This window comes from Mastacembelus armatus, chromosome 18 (genome assembly GCF_900324485.2).
Source record: "Mastacembelus armatus chromosome 18, fMasArm1.2, whole genome shotgun sequence".
NCBI lineage: Eukaryota > Metazoa > Chordata > Actinopteri > Synbranchiformes > Mastacembelidae > Mastacembelus > Mastacembelus armatus.
The window spans coordinates 4,143,811-4,157,601 of NC_046650.1; positions in this window are offsets into that span (position 1 = coordinate 4,143,811).

The window sequence follows — 13,791 nt, forward strand, 5'->3', positions numbered from 1 at the left end:
ATTTTCAAAGCGCTGATGTGATCATTTTACAAATCCAAGCATGTCCCTGGAAACTGCAAAAGCCTGCGCTACTGTGCAAATGCAACAGCCCCATTCCTGTTTCAAAAAGAATAAACCAGGAAGATGGAGATGTTAATGTTAGAGGAGAGAACAAAACACTCACTCTCTCACCTCACTAACTTGCTCCAGGCCACACAGGTGTGACTAAGTCTTATGGGTTCATGGATGATGGCAGAGCAGGGTTAGCGAGTGAATAGTAGGTAACTGGAGCAAAGTGCCCGCCTTGCAGATAGTAACATCCTTGGAGAAAACAGCTTGGCAAGAAAGAAAGCTTTCAATCGATAATACTCTGAAGAAGTTTGATAGGGCTTTGTTGGGGCTGACTTTTCAACACAGCATCTGTGTTTTGTGAGACCTAAGAGGTCTGCTGGGTTCCTATGATCTGCCTCTGTTTGTCTTTCTCCTCACTTCTACAATTTTTTGTGTTGTCTGTTAATATTCTCCGATTCTCTGTCTGCCTAGAAGCTGGTCACTGTGATGATATTGATATTCCTTCTTACTGTATGAGGAACATTACCACTTAACTGCATTTCTGGTGTAGTATTTGTTCTGTGAAGGTAATGTACTGAGGGAAAACAAATCTCCAGTGACGTTTTATTGAACCCTAGACTAGAAATCCAGGTAGAAATAGCTGCAAGTTTACACTAACTGCAAGAAAGTGTCAAAAATCTTGTAATGTGTCCTCCGTTTCAGAAATCCCAACAAGGTTGACAGACCGACAGGCCCCAGCAGTGGTGGAAATCCATGATACATTTCCAGGGATTCGCTCTGTCAAAACAGGCACAGGCATCTCTGCTGCTAATGCCATCTGTGACACACACTCACACACACACACACACACACTTCCTGTCTCCCACACGCTACAGCTTGCTGTACACCAGGAGCCATGTCAAATTGCAGAGTTATTCCAGGACCTCGCTGGGGAGTGAGAGGCACGAGTCACCATGCTTGCCAGTCCCTGAATACCCAGGCCAAATTGTGTGTCACAGCAGCCTGGAAGAGAGGGAAAACACTGATGAATCCTGGACTGCTCTGTTTGGAAATGGGCAAGAGACAGAGATGAGCACAGAGAGATAGACATTGAGAGAGAGAGAGAGAGAGAGAGAGAGAAAGAGAGAGAGCGAGAGAGACTTGGAAACCTGGTAAGTGCTAAACCGCCACATTAGCACTACTGATGGGGAGAGTGGCCTTGATCCCAAAACAATCAGATATAAGGTTATTTGATTTCTGGGCCATGATTTGAGGCTGCAGCTTTTGACATCAACACTGCTGAATTAAACTAGTACTGGCTACAAAAATGTTTTAGGTTGTATAACAACATTACATTCCACAGCTTAACCTCTGTGGTGTCAGTGCTGCAGCGTGTGAACTGCACGTAATACACCTGTCAATCACCCAATCTGTCTAATAATGTGAGAGCATATGTTTTCTGCTGATGAAGATGTTGTAGGTGGTCTTAACTGTATCTTGTTTGAGTACAATTTATGAGCCATGATTGCTATTACTGCTCATTCTCAATGAGTAGGAGAAAAGAGCCCTGCACTGAACTGTGAATAGAATAAAATATACATTGTGAATGGTGTCATGATTCAGAATTGAAAGGGGGTGTAGGAGAAAAGTAAGAACAACAAACACCGGTGCAGTGAATGGCTAAAAATGTCCAAGTAAGGAAAGGGATATGTTCCAAAAGACTTAAGAAAAGCCTACACTGCAATAGAGCAGTTAGTCAGCAAGTCTTGCTCAAGCGATCTGGATGAATAGTTGGATTGAAATGACTGGACTGAGATGGAGGGAAGGATGGATGGTCTGTGACTCTGCACTGCTTCTCTTTCCTCCTTCCTCCCCCTCTTTTCCGCCTCCTATCATTCCAACACATTCAGCCTTCACGTCTCAACTTTTCCACCTCAACCTGAACAGATCTGCAGAAATATGACAGGGCCTCATTCGCAGCTGACAAACCTCAAGAGGGCAAAAAACCCCCCAAAACAATCTACTAAAAAAAAAAAAAAGAAAAAAACATCAATGCCAGGAAAGCTATTAGAGCTAAAATCTGAAGCAGGGTGAAAAATAAAAATTAACACCTTAGCTCTCAGGCATTCAATTTTCCACTACAAAAGCAAAGAAAATGTGGTGGAAATACAGTTAGTGCTTGAAAGCATTATACATAACATCTATAAAAACACAATAAAGCTAAATGTGATAGAATTTGAGTGCCCATTTCATTTTTGTGTTTCTTCTTTGATTCACAAAATGGTTTCAGCAGTCATCACTCAATTTAGCTTCTCTATTCCTGGCTCATTACAACTGAGAAAATAGTGCTGGGTAATTGTTTGACCCTGCCTGCTCAACCTACGTCCTTGGCTGCTGAGAGCGCTCAACGTGAGAGTTGTATGGGATAAATGGTGGCTATTCCCACACTCTGCCCTGTGGCTGTCTGCAAACAGAGCCCATCGTATCACTGACAAGAGAGGCCTGATGAAGGTATGCTGGCTGTAAAAACCTAATGTAGGCCTCAGCAGCAGCAGCAGCAGCAGCACCTCTCTAAAAGAGCCTATTGTGTCCCAGCAAAGCCGTTTTCCTCTTTGCAGTGAAGTGGCCATTGTGACTTGCAGAATTGCCAGTAGGGGAAATGCTGCAGCACCAGGGGTAAAAGTGGCCACAGTCGCAGCAGGATCTCAGTATCATGACCCCCATCAGCCCCCTAGTGCCCCCTTGTTGCTCAGCCCATTCTTCCTACAGGGTAGGACAATCCTGACCTAATTTCTCCCAGTGAATATAGTGGAACCAGCACATCTGGTTTTGGAAATTGTTACATTTTAGACTGGAGCCAGAACTGGAGTTTTAAGCCAAAATGTTTTTAGCATGCATAACTCAACTTTGGACATCTGGTATTGATTCAGCTGCAAGGGTGGTTCTCTGGAAATATATGCATCCATGGCAGGGCAGACAAAGGCATTATAGATTTTCTGAAGAAAGAATAAGCTGTGGTGGAGCGCAACAGTTCTCTTAAAGGTACTGAACTTAGAGCAATACTTAGAGTTTTTCAAGGATGCTTTGCTGAGAGTCAGCGAAGGAGCTGAGAGGAGTTGAAAGAACAATAAACAGACAGACAGACAGACAGACACACAGGCACGTTAAAAAGCATGCCCGAGGAGGCTCGTCTGGCTGTATGTTCATGGCTGTAGAGTCAGCTCATGTAAAAATAGTGTGTGGGAGGACAAGCACATTAATATTTGAACTGACTCTGACCTTCCTTTGACTGTCTATATAACACCTACTATATATTGTTCCAGTAGGAAAAAATATTCTTTGTGGACCATACAATGACTTAAACATTCCCAAAAGACAAATATAGTTGTTCATGGATTAGCTTGAATTTTACTGCAAATGGCTTTGTCCAAACAGTAAGTGATTGATGGTAACGTCCAGCACCAGTCTTTAGAAGAAAAGACAAGCATTATGCAAAAAATCTGCATAATTATGTGAAACTAGAAATACCATAAGTGAGTGATATCCCAGAGCATAAGGATTAGTTAACACCCCCTCCTCAATTAGGAGCATAAAACTCTTATGTGGGATTTTTTGTGTCCCATATCCCTGTTATGCAACCTGCTTCACTTTGAAATAGCATCCACCACAGCTAACCCAATGTTAACACACCCTGGGATGGATTGGAAAAGTTCACTCAAAATGATGCTCTTGCTCAGGCCTGTTTAAGAGCCACAAGTGTTTACTACCGACTCCAAGAGGAAGGACTGTCTTCAGGTTGCAGGTGAACATGATACATCATCAACCACAGTTAGGAAACATCAGCTTGTTTTGTCTGGAACACGTCCTTCCAAAGGGGGTGGTATGGAGGCTGGGGAGATATTTTTAAACCTGAAAAATAGCAGCTACCTTTGCACTGGACTAATTTAGGTTAAATGGTTTGCTAGCAGGTGTTAAAGAGATACATCGTGCCCCTGAAATATAAGTCCTGAAAAACTCTCCTGCCAAGAGGTCTCTCTAGGCTGGATGACACCTGAAGGAGATGACATCTGAGGTAAGTCCTAATATGAAGATATGAGATAAGTTGCAGACATGACAAAGTAGTTTGAACTCTATTACTGACACCTTCCTTTTCTCTTTAAGGAATTCCAGCTCAACTGTAGCACCAAGGATCTTGCTTGAGCCTCTTAAAAGGCGAGCAATATGTTAATGCAAATATTTCATATCAGGCTCTCACTTGAGGCTACAAAAGAATATCTTCATTAATTCATAGGCAGTGGCTGCTAGTTGGGGGTTACTTGAATATGAAAAAAAAAAAAACAGGGCTTGGATTGCATTACTTTCAACTATTTGAGAGAAGGTAAAAAAAAAAGCCCTCATCCTAAATTCAAATGTACTTGTGAGCTTTGCTGAATGAATTCATGCCCTAGTCTTTGTGGAATACAGTAGAGCATGTGGCACAGATCCAGGATTTTCAACACTCAAGTCTCTCAATTGTTTCTCAATTAGAGAGACCAAAGGCGTGTTTTTAAAAGCCGCACAGAGCTTTCAGTTCAATTGGTGCCGTCACACGACAACTTTGTGTTGTTTCCTCTGCTGCCGGCATGACAAGAGATGTACTAACTTTGATATGCTCAATAATAAATGTCCTGGCAGACTGGCTAATATTAGGCCCAATCTAGACACAGATATCCTGCAGCCATGGCCACACAGGAGGGAAGGGAGTAACTTGATCAGATCGACAGGCCATACTCTGTCCCTCTTCCGTCCTGCTTCTCCCAATGTACTGCCCCTTCTCTTGCTCTCACAAATCCAGCTATGCAATCACTCAGATACAATGAGAGGTTTTTCAGTTCATATCGCCATCACAGGCTCTTCTGCCTAAACTCTGACTGCTTAATCAAAAAGATAAAAGTGATAGAGGGCCAGGAGGAAGAGCACATAGCTCCTCATGGCCCCACAGCCAAAACTCAGCGTGTGAAGAAGGAGGAAATCTTTCATTTTCTTATCATATTTTCTTCCCTCTTTGAAAGTGAAAACGTCTGCCATCTCTCCAAAGCTCATTTAACCTCTGTTTTCGCTCAGTCTATTGGCAAATGGTGGGCGAATGGACAGAAAAAGGTATGAAAGCTAGGCAGCGGGTGGCAGAAGAGTGAGTTAATGAGGCAGATTGCTCTCTTTGCTGCTATTGCAGGGATTGTGGGAACTTTACCCATTCTGATTCGCTTGTCTTCCAATTTTGCTCTGTCAGTCTCAGTCGTGCTAAAGTGAAGGGGTGCAGCAGGGTGGGGAAGGGCGTGGAGAGGGTGTGGGCGCTCATGTTTTGACAGAGGTGAGACAGAAGACGGTGCCTTTGACAGCTGCTCAAAACACTGGCCTGTGATTGGTTAAAGTTTCTGACTGATGTCTCCTACATGACAGCTGTTTTGAGGGTCATGCTCGGCCTAAATATACCAAGCATAAGACTGAATATCTTATTACCCACAAGATATATCTCTTTCATCAAGTTTATTAACTGAGATTAACTCTAATAAACTGGGTCTGTGGATTCCATCCAAAGAAACACACATGGCTGACAGCTTGTAGTAAGTGGAAAATTGCCTTTGAAAAGGTTCTGTTGTTGTGTGGCGTTTAAATGACATGCTGATTGTGTGTTGACCCAGAATGATGGCATTTGAGTTGAAAAGCTGAAGATTTGTATTCAGGAAAGTTGTTGGAAGCCTCATGTCAGAGGTATGAACAAAAACAAAGAGAAGTACAGGACCTCAAATCTACTTTTTGCACTCACTGAATGACAAACAGTGAAAAGGTCTGAAGAAATTATTCAAATTGCAGGGGAATTTGCAATTATTATATGTCATCTCAGCCCACAAAGGCAATGTTAAGCACCCTTCATGAAGAGCACTGAAAGCTCTGAGATCAAAAGTGGAATCATGTAAGGGCCCATTTTCTGCGGACGGTATCTGCTCAGTGTGTTCTATGATAAAGAAGAGCGGTTATTTAGGTATTCCCAAAGCCATCGTGTTAACTGCTGTTGTTAGACTGAGTTGATATTAGAGTCATTTTTATGAGTTTCTTTTTGTCAACTGGGAATTAACAGGAAAAACAATATTGGCACTGTACATCTCTGATTGAATCATGCTAAAAAAAAAAAAGGCTGAAACAGAGATATCTGAGCCAGTGGGCAAGTGCTGCTGAAGTCTTTAAACACAGCAATTATCCTGGCAGAAGTGTATTTTCCTGGCAGAAGTCTTCAAACAATAAATTCATGTCATTCAAACAGTTGGTACACTTCTCTGTTTTCAGCAAACGTCATTACAGTGATCATTGTATAAAATCTGCGTTACTCCAAGCCAATAAAATGTAGAGAGGTAATCACTATGGAAATAGTTATAAAAATGACAAGTATATTTACTGTCAGAATGGGAAACCTTCACATAGCTTTACTATAAAAAGCCACAGTAGGTTAGCTTTCCCACTAGTGTTCCCACTGGGACTCTCCTTATGTGGTGTCTGCTTTCCTGCTCTCTCTGGTCGCGTCTTTCCCATCCGTCTCTGTCTCTGCGCGGTTGAACCGGACAGCCCTAGCTCGGTTTGATTATTGGAAGAAGCTACGTCTAACCCTGCAACCCGATTTGCGTCTGATAATGGGGGACCTACTGATGCGTGGCACTATCTATACCGCTATCTATATGCTCTGGTTCGGGGATTTTGTGGAGAGACATCGTTACGCACCCCAGTGGGCGTTTGGCGACACGGTAGCGCAGGAGTCGCATATAGTCGCAGTACGGCCGGCGCAATACAGAGCCCTGAATATCCACATACTGTACTGTATGCGCGTACACTTCTAACGCGTTATGGTGCGTACGTCTAAATGGGGAAAAGACTTCGGAGACAACATTAACACCAAAGAGAGTCAAATCACAGCTATTCTGCCCTTCAGCGCCCAATTATAATGCAGCTGTTCAGTAAAGAAAGTATACCCTCCGGTGGCCTAATGTTCCGTGTTATAAAATTTGATAATCAATTCGTGTTAATAAAGAAATGATAAAATAAAAATAATAATAACAGCAATACCAATTATTACTATTACTGGACGAATTTCCAGCTAATTTTTATTCCAGGTATTTGGAATGAAGGAGAAGTACGTGTTCAAGTAAGCAGGTTGTGTGTGGGGAAATGAAGCTGTATGTATCACCACTCACCACAATTCATGCTTTTATTTTATTCTAAACAGGATCCGGTAAATGAAAACGATATCTCGCCTTTAATGAGTAATAAGAATAACCCACACAAGTCGCCTGGACATTGCGCGAACACAACCATAACGGAGTGAAGCACAGAAACTGACTTTCTATCTCACCGTCACATTCACAGAGACATGTTTTTTTTTTTTCTAAATTCCCCCACTCTGCCACTGCTGCTGTCACGCGTGGCTCCTAAACATATATGTCCATCATCACGTCTTCCTACAACCGCTTTAGTGTGTCTGCTCCCAGAGCTACAGAACACAAACAGCAGACCTCAGATCCACTCGCCTCCAAAATCTCCTCCAAATATCGACCCAATACGCATCGTTTGCTGCTGGCTCAGAACAAAGCTAACAGTTCCTTATTATTGCACTGTGTGAGTGTATTGTTTCATTTTTTTCCTGACATCACCTGTCATCATTTTGGAGGGCCTTTGCAGAGAGGGAGAAAGATCCTTAGAGCCAGAAAAACACACACAGAGATACACACAGGAGCATATAGTCACTACAGCAAAGAAAAGTCCTTACTTGTGTTTTGCGGCAATCCCTCCGATATTATTCTCCAGACTTGGGGTTTGTAAAAATCCCTGGTTATAGCCTGGGTGTACTTTACGCTTCTGTTTTTTTTTATCCAGAGCGCAGAGCTGACCAGAAAGCAGGTTTTCTTTCCCACCTCTCTCCTTCAAGACAGATGTGAACGGTCCTGGCCGAGTCGCTCCACCTGCATCCCTGCTGTCAAATCACAAAAAGGCAGGAAAATGCAACTTCACGTCAGTATTTTCAAATTAAAGGAATCCTAGGCTGATGGGTATTGTTGGGGCTTTTATTGTGGAGGTTGCGTCACCGCGTTTCTGGTGGATGCCTCTGGGTGTTTCTGGGCACTTTGACGCATTCTCCACCTACATCCACTGGATAACAGACACAGCGGCATTAGTAGCAGAGGCAGCGGCACCGCACTGAGGAGGACGCCCACTTTGACACGCCCCGCTCCGGCTGGAGAATGCTACTTCACCCTGGGTGTATAGAAACGGTCAAAGTAGATAAAAGTACGATCATCTCACATAACCCACTGAATTTAAGAGCGGCCAAACAGTGAGTTCAACCATAAAACATCATGTTGCTGAAGGCCCACAAAATCAACCAAATATCCCCAAAGAACAACACAGAGACCACAGAACTATTTAGTTGTGAGGAATGGTCAAAGGTGCCTCTAATGCTGATATCAAAGACAACAGTCTAGCCTGTTATTTACTAGTTGTGGACCTATTTCTGAAAAGATTCATTGTCTGAGTCAAAATAGAGCAATTACTAATGAGTCCCACACATTTTATAAAGATGTAACTATCAAGTGCCCACCCCCTCAAACATTTCCACAGACAGTTCTGTAAACGAAGCAGTGGTCTATGAGCTCCATTTGATCATCATCATAAGGGGGGGGGGGGCATAAAAGAGATCCGATTTTCTTCCATAGATGGCATAATATCCTTCTTCACTCCTCAAAAAGGATGGAATAAAATTAGACACATTGCTATATTCACAAAAGCAATTTAAGTGTCACCGTGGTGTTCTGACAAATGTAGAGTTCACTAAAGTATCTAAAGCACTTCTCTGTTATTCCAGATGAATGCAAAGATATGGTAATTTTGAGGCAGAGCTGTTTGTTGAAGTGGAAATGAAATAATTTGCTGAATATCCACAGCTTTATAGCTTATTTCTGTGTGCCAACTGGATTCACATCTCTGTATTTTTTTTATTTTTTATTTTTATTTTTTTACCAATCTAAAGAATACGGCATTTTATTTATTAGTTAGTTAAATGCATTAAGTTTGCATCCTGAGTGTAAATCAGCCCCTGATCAATAGCTTAAATGAAAAGTAGCAGGGCACTGAGCCATGCTGGACTTAAAAACCACTGTTGAGGCATATTTTTAAGACAACAAGTGAGATCAACTTTGACCAGCCAGGCCATTTCGCTTCTGCTGCACCATCGCCTTTATCCTTAAAGACTGGCCCATCGCCATAGCTCCTGGCAGAAACAAGGTGTCACCTGCACAAGTGGGAGCATTTGATCTGGGCAGAGAAGGGGGTCATTTGAGTCAGGGAGACCATTTGAAGCTGAAGCTGCATTTCACTCCTGCTCTCCTGTTCTCTTCATTTCCTCCTGTCATTGTGTCAGACTCTGGGCAGACAGAGTTCCTCATCAGTAGTCTTCCATAGCCTCACTGAGGTCCGCTCATCATGTCCCAGACCTTTTCATTTCGTTCATTTACTAGATGATTTTTTTTTTTGTTAGCATGGCATAGGCAGATAGTACTGAGAAGTCTTCAAGCTCGAAAATTATTATGTTTCCACAAGAACTTAAGCATTCAAAATCAACTAAATGAAAGAGTAGTTTAGATCTTAGCAGATGATCAATCAGAAACCTTTGGGAAACATTGAACATACATATTGACACATAAGTCAATAACATGTCTTTGGAGTACTTTCATAGTGTAGCCCATCCATCTAGGCATCAGCGTGTTATGCCTAAAGGTCTGTCTGCGTCAGAGGCAAGCAATGTGTCAACGGAGAAACTGCAGTCCTAGTCAATGAACCTGGAGGGGGGTGCATCAATCACTGGGCTATTGAGCAGCGTCGTATGAGAGAAGGCTGTCAAAAGAATATTGGCATCTCTCAGATGTAATTTCTCAGGCCAAAATATCAGATTAAAAACAGTATTGGTAACAGGGTGGGTGGCTCATTGTCCCTGCACAAAGTTGAGTCACCATAATTACACCTGCACCTGTGTCAAAGATGAGGCTGACAGGCTCATTGAAAGTACAAGGTCAGTTTTATCAAACATTTGCTCCCATTTTTATGCTTTGTGATCTCAGTTGGTACTGCTGTCAGTCCTTTCTGCTTTCGAATACTTCATCCACATTATATGTTATAATCAGCCCAGAAACTGATTCACAACTAGCAAACTATACTGCATGAGCAGATACAGTAAGTATATCTGCTATTAAAAGGTCTTTCTGTCTCCAAGTATATTCAAGCAGGTTGTACAAACATTGGTTTTGTCATATTTGAACCACTGCCTCAAAAGTGGTCTCCAGGTGTAGTTAATAAGAACTTACATTCACTTCAGATGCCTCAAAACTGAGTTGGCTGGTCATAAACTGTTCATTTGAAAAGGTAAGAGAGGGCATGCTAGTTTGTCCTGGCTGAAGTTGGACAGGAGGCTGGTTTTAAGTATCCTAACCTTTCTCTGGGGTATATGTGTCCTAAAACATACCTAACTGCCTTTTCTCTAGAATAGCCTAAGCACTAATAAAAAGCCAGACCAGAGAGAATGGATAGGATAGCTCTTTTATGGCCCAGAACTAATGCTTTAAAGACAACTGTTCTGTAGGATGGTTGTTAATTGGAATTATTTATCAGTCTTTATCAGAATGCGGACAAAGGCCAAAGACATTTTGCTTGCAACTTGTCTTCACTTTTTCTGTGATATAGAGGTTTCAAAGTTGGAAGTTGGAAACCTCCGAGGGGTCCAGTACTCATCCAGAACACATCTATTCATTTTGAGGATAGAGTGGGACATCAGTAAACCTGTTCATGAACCATCAGACTTGTTACAAGGGTGAACAAGTAGACACTGCATGAATCAACTGCCACAAAACATGTCCTACCTATTTTCTTTGAAGTCACTATGCAGAATTGCAGGTTTAGTTTACAAAGGTAAACTTGTCACAAATCCTCAGAATCATCTCATGTATAAAAACGTTAAAGTTATTTCCAGTGAGTGCTCATATGTATATGACATTTTTCATTTTCTCTCCTTTACAAATGTGCAGGTCTCTGTGGTCACTGGTAGATGCATACTTCAAATGCGAGTAAATGCCGTTTGTTGCAACAAAAGTTTTTCATTCAAAGGTGGCATCTAGAAATAAATGTATCTCACAGCACACAGGTGTCAAGTGAGTGTAGTGTATAACATACCAAATATCAACAAACAAACATCAGCCTGTTATCATGGATCTGATGAATCCAATAGAAATTTGATTTAATATTACCAATATAAAGCTGGCTGATTCCATAAGTTTTCACTCATGAGTAATTCATTTCATTGTTAGGGGACCCTGTGAGGTTGTTGTTTTTTTTTTCCTTTTCTCTCCATTGTGCTAATTAAAACTAATTGAATTGAATTGATGGTACTAAGCCCCCGAATCACTGCACTACCATCTCAACCCTGCTCATCCCTGAAATGAGACAAATCAAGTGTGCAGGGTAATCAGACATGAAAAAAGTCCACACGCCAAGGAAACCATCTTCCTTGTTTGTTGTTATTGTTGTGGACACATTATCACATTTCCATCAAATTCACAAACAACAGCTTGGCATATAGGAGCAAGGGGAGAGTTATTTCAACACAAGTAAATTTGGTTTCCTTAGATGTGACAACAGTTGTTACATTCATAAAAAAATCCCCTTGGGTGCATTTAGAGTTGGTTTAAAATCAATACAGTGAGACTTACAGATTATGTTTGGAAAAGTCAAATTTATAATACCACCACAACTGCATACCACAGCCCTATCTATGCTACAGACAGGGTTTAATGCAGACTGATTACATACAGTCATGTATTTGCCTCCTAAAATGGTAGTGCTGTGTAGGTTTATGCCTGTACACCACTAGCAATACACAAGAGCAACAGGAAAACAGCAAGTTTAGTTTACAAGGTTGGATAAAGTAATTGTATAATAATGATAGGTAGTTCTAACTAAAGGAGTAAAGTTGATGTTAAGTAGTTTGCCTGTGTGCCATGTGTGTTTCAATCATAGATGACATTTTTAGTTCATGTCACTATTGATTATTACTTATTACTTATTATCACATTGTCTGGAAAAACTCTTATTTTAAAATATCTATGTAAATGTTTTTGAATCTACCACATTTTACTCTCAGACATTTTCAGTGCCTGTTTAAAAAAGCTAAACTAACCATAAATTATGTACCTTCATTCTTTTGTACAATGAAGGTTAATACTCTTTGAACCATCCAGTGTGGACAAGACAGTACAGACAACATATGGCTATTCCAAATCATATGACCACCCATGTAGCATTTAATTATTGCTAATTCCCTTTGTCACATGACTTTTAAAATCCACAGCCCGTAGTGGCTGTGCCCTTTACAGTCTGAGCATGAAAGATAATCTTAACTAAGTCTATAGACTTCCACTTAACGAGCAACCCTGCTTATCACATTAGATTAACATTGATTCTCTATGGTTGTGATGTACAGTATACCTACAATATCATCTCATTGCTCAACATTGTGAAATGATGCTTGTGGCCATCAAAAAATAGTCTGTACATTCTGTTGTCACTAAGAGGAATCAGATAGAATTAAACACTGATATGGTCAAGGAGTTAAAAGGTTCACCCCTGTCTAAAACACACATACGTCAGCAGAAGCTGACCAACAGGAGGCAGGTGTACTTGTGTATACTTCAATGTGTACTTATAGGGTAACTGATGCAGCTATGGAGAGAAATCTAAAAGTATCCATTCAGATCATTAACCAGAAAGGCATGGCAACACTTGTCATGGAAATTGATGTGATGCCATCGTGATTGATATGGTTGTTGATTAATGTCCTACAGACGCTGGTGAAAAGGCAGAGATAAGTTTGCATGCTGACACCATGAAAAGAAATGGGAATTTAATATTTCATTTACAAATCTGTGTTGTTACCCTCTTGGGTAAATTTGAAGACTGTCTTCCTAAGAAAAATGACAGCATCAGTCATTCCACAAAATGCCCATTCCCAACATATGTTTATGTTCATGCCCTCTAGCGACTATAGGAATTATGACTCATTCGATCCAGAGTAGAGAAGAAAATAATGTGATATAATGAGGGCCACAAAGTTTGCAGATGGAGGATGCCGGTGTGGATGAATGGGTCTGCAACGTGCTGGAGATTGGTGTTCCCACTAACAGTCCACATTAGTTTAAACCATGACCACAATTGCTGCCAGCCTAAACCAGAATGTGGCTCTTTTACTATGATGACGGAAGGATGCCCTAACCTTAGGTCCTTACCCTCATTGTAACCTCATTGTACTTAAACATAGATAAAATCTGATGGAGGAGTAACAAAAAAGACAGAGAGAAGGGGATCTTACCTTAGTGAGAGGAGATGAGGTTACATGTTGTGCAAATCTTTCATAAATTTAGCAAAGCAAATGTAGGAACCACTTTCACTGAACCGATCAGTAATTAGAAAGTATTTGAAAATATATTTTATGAACAAATGAGCACAATAGATTCAACCTAAGAAAAGGAAAACTGCAGCTAGTAGTTAAGGAGGAACAAGTAAAAAGGAAACTAATTAACTGGCTCTTAAACACAAAGTGTGTTACATAAACATTTACAGCTATTGATATTAGTCTTAGTTTTAGTTTAGTTTCTGAGCACTTCACGTCTCCTTTTCCAGGAGCCTTCACTCTTC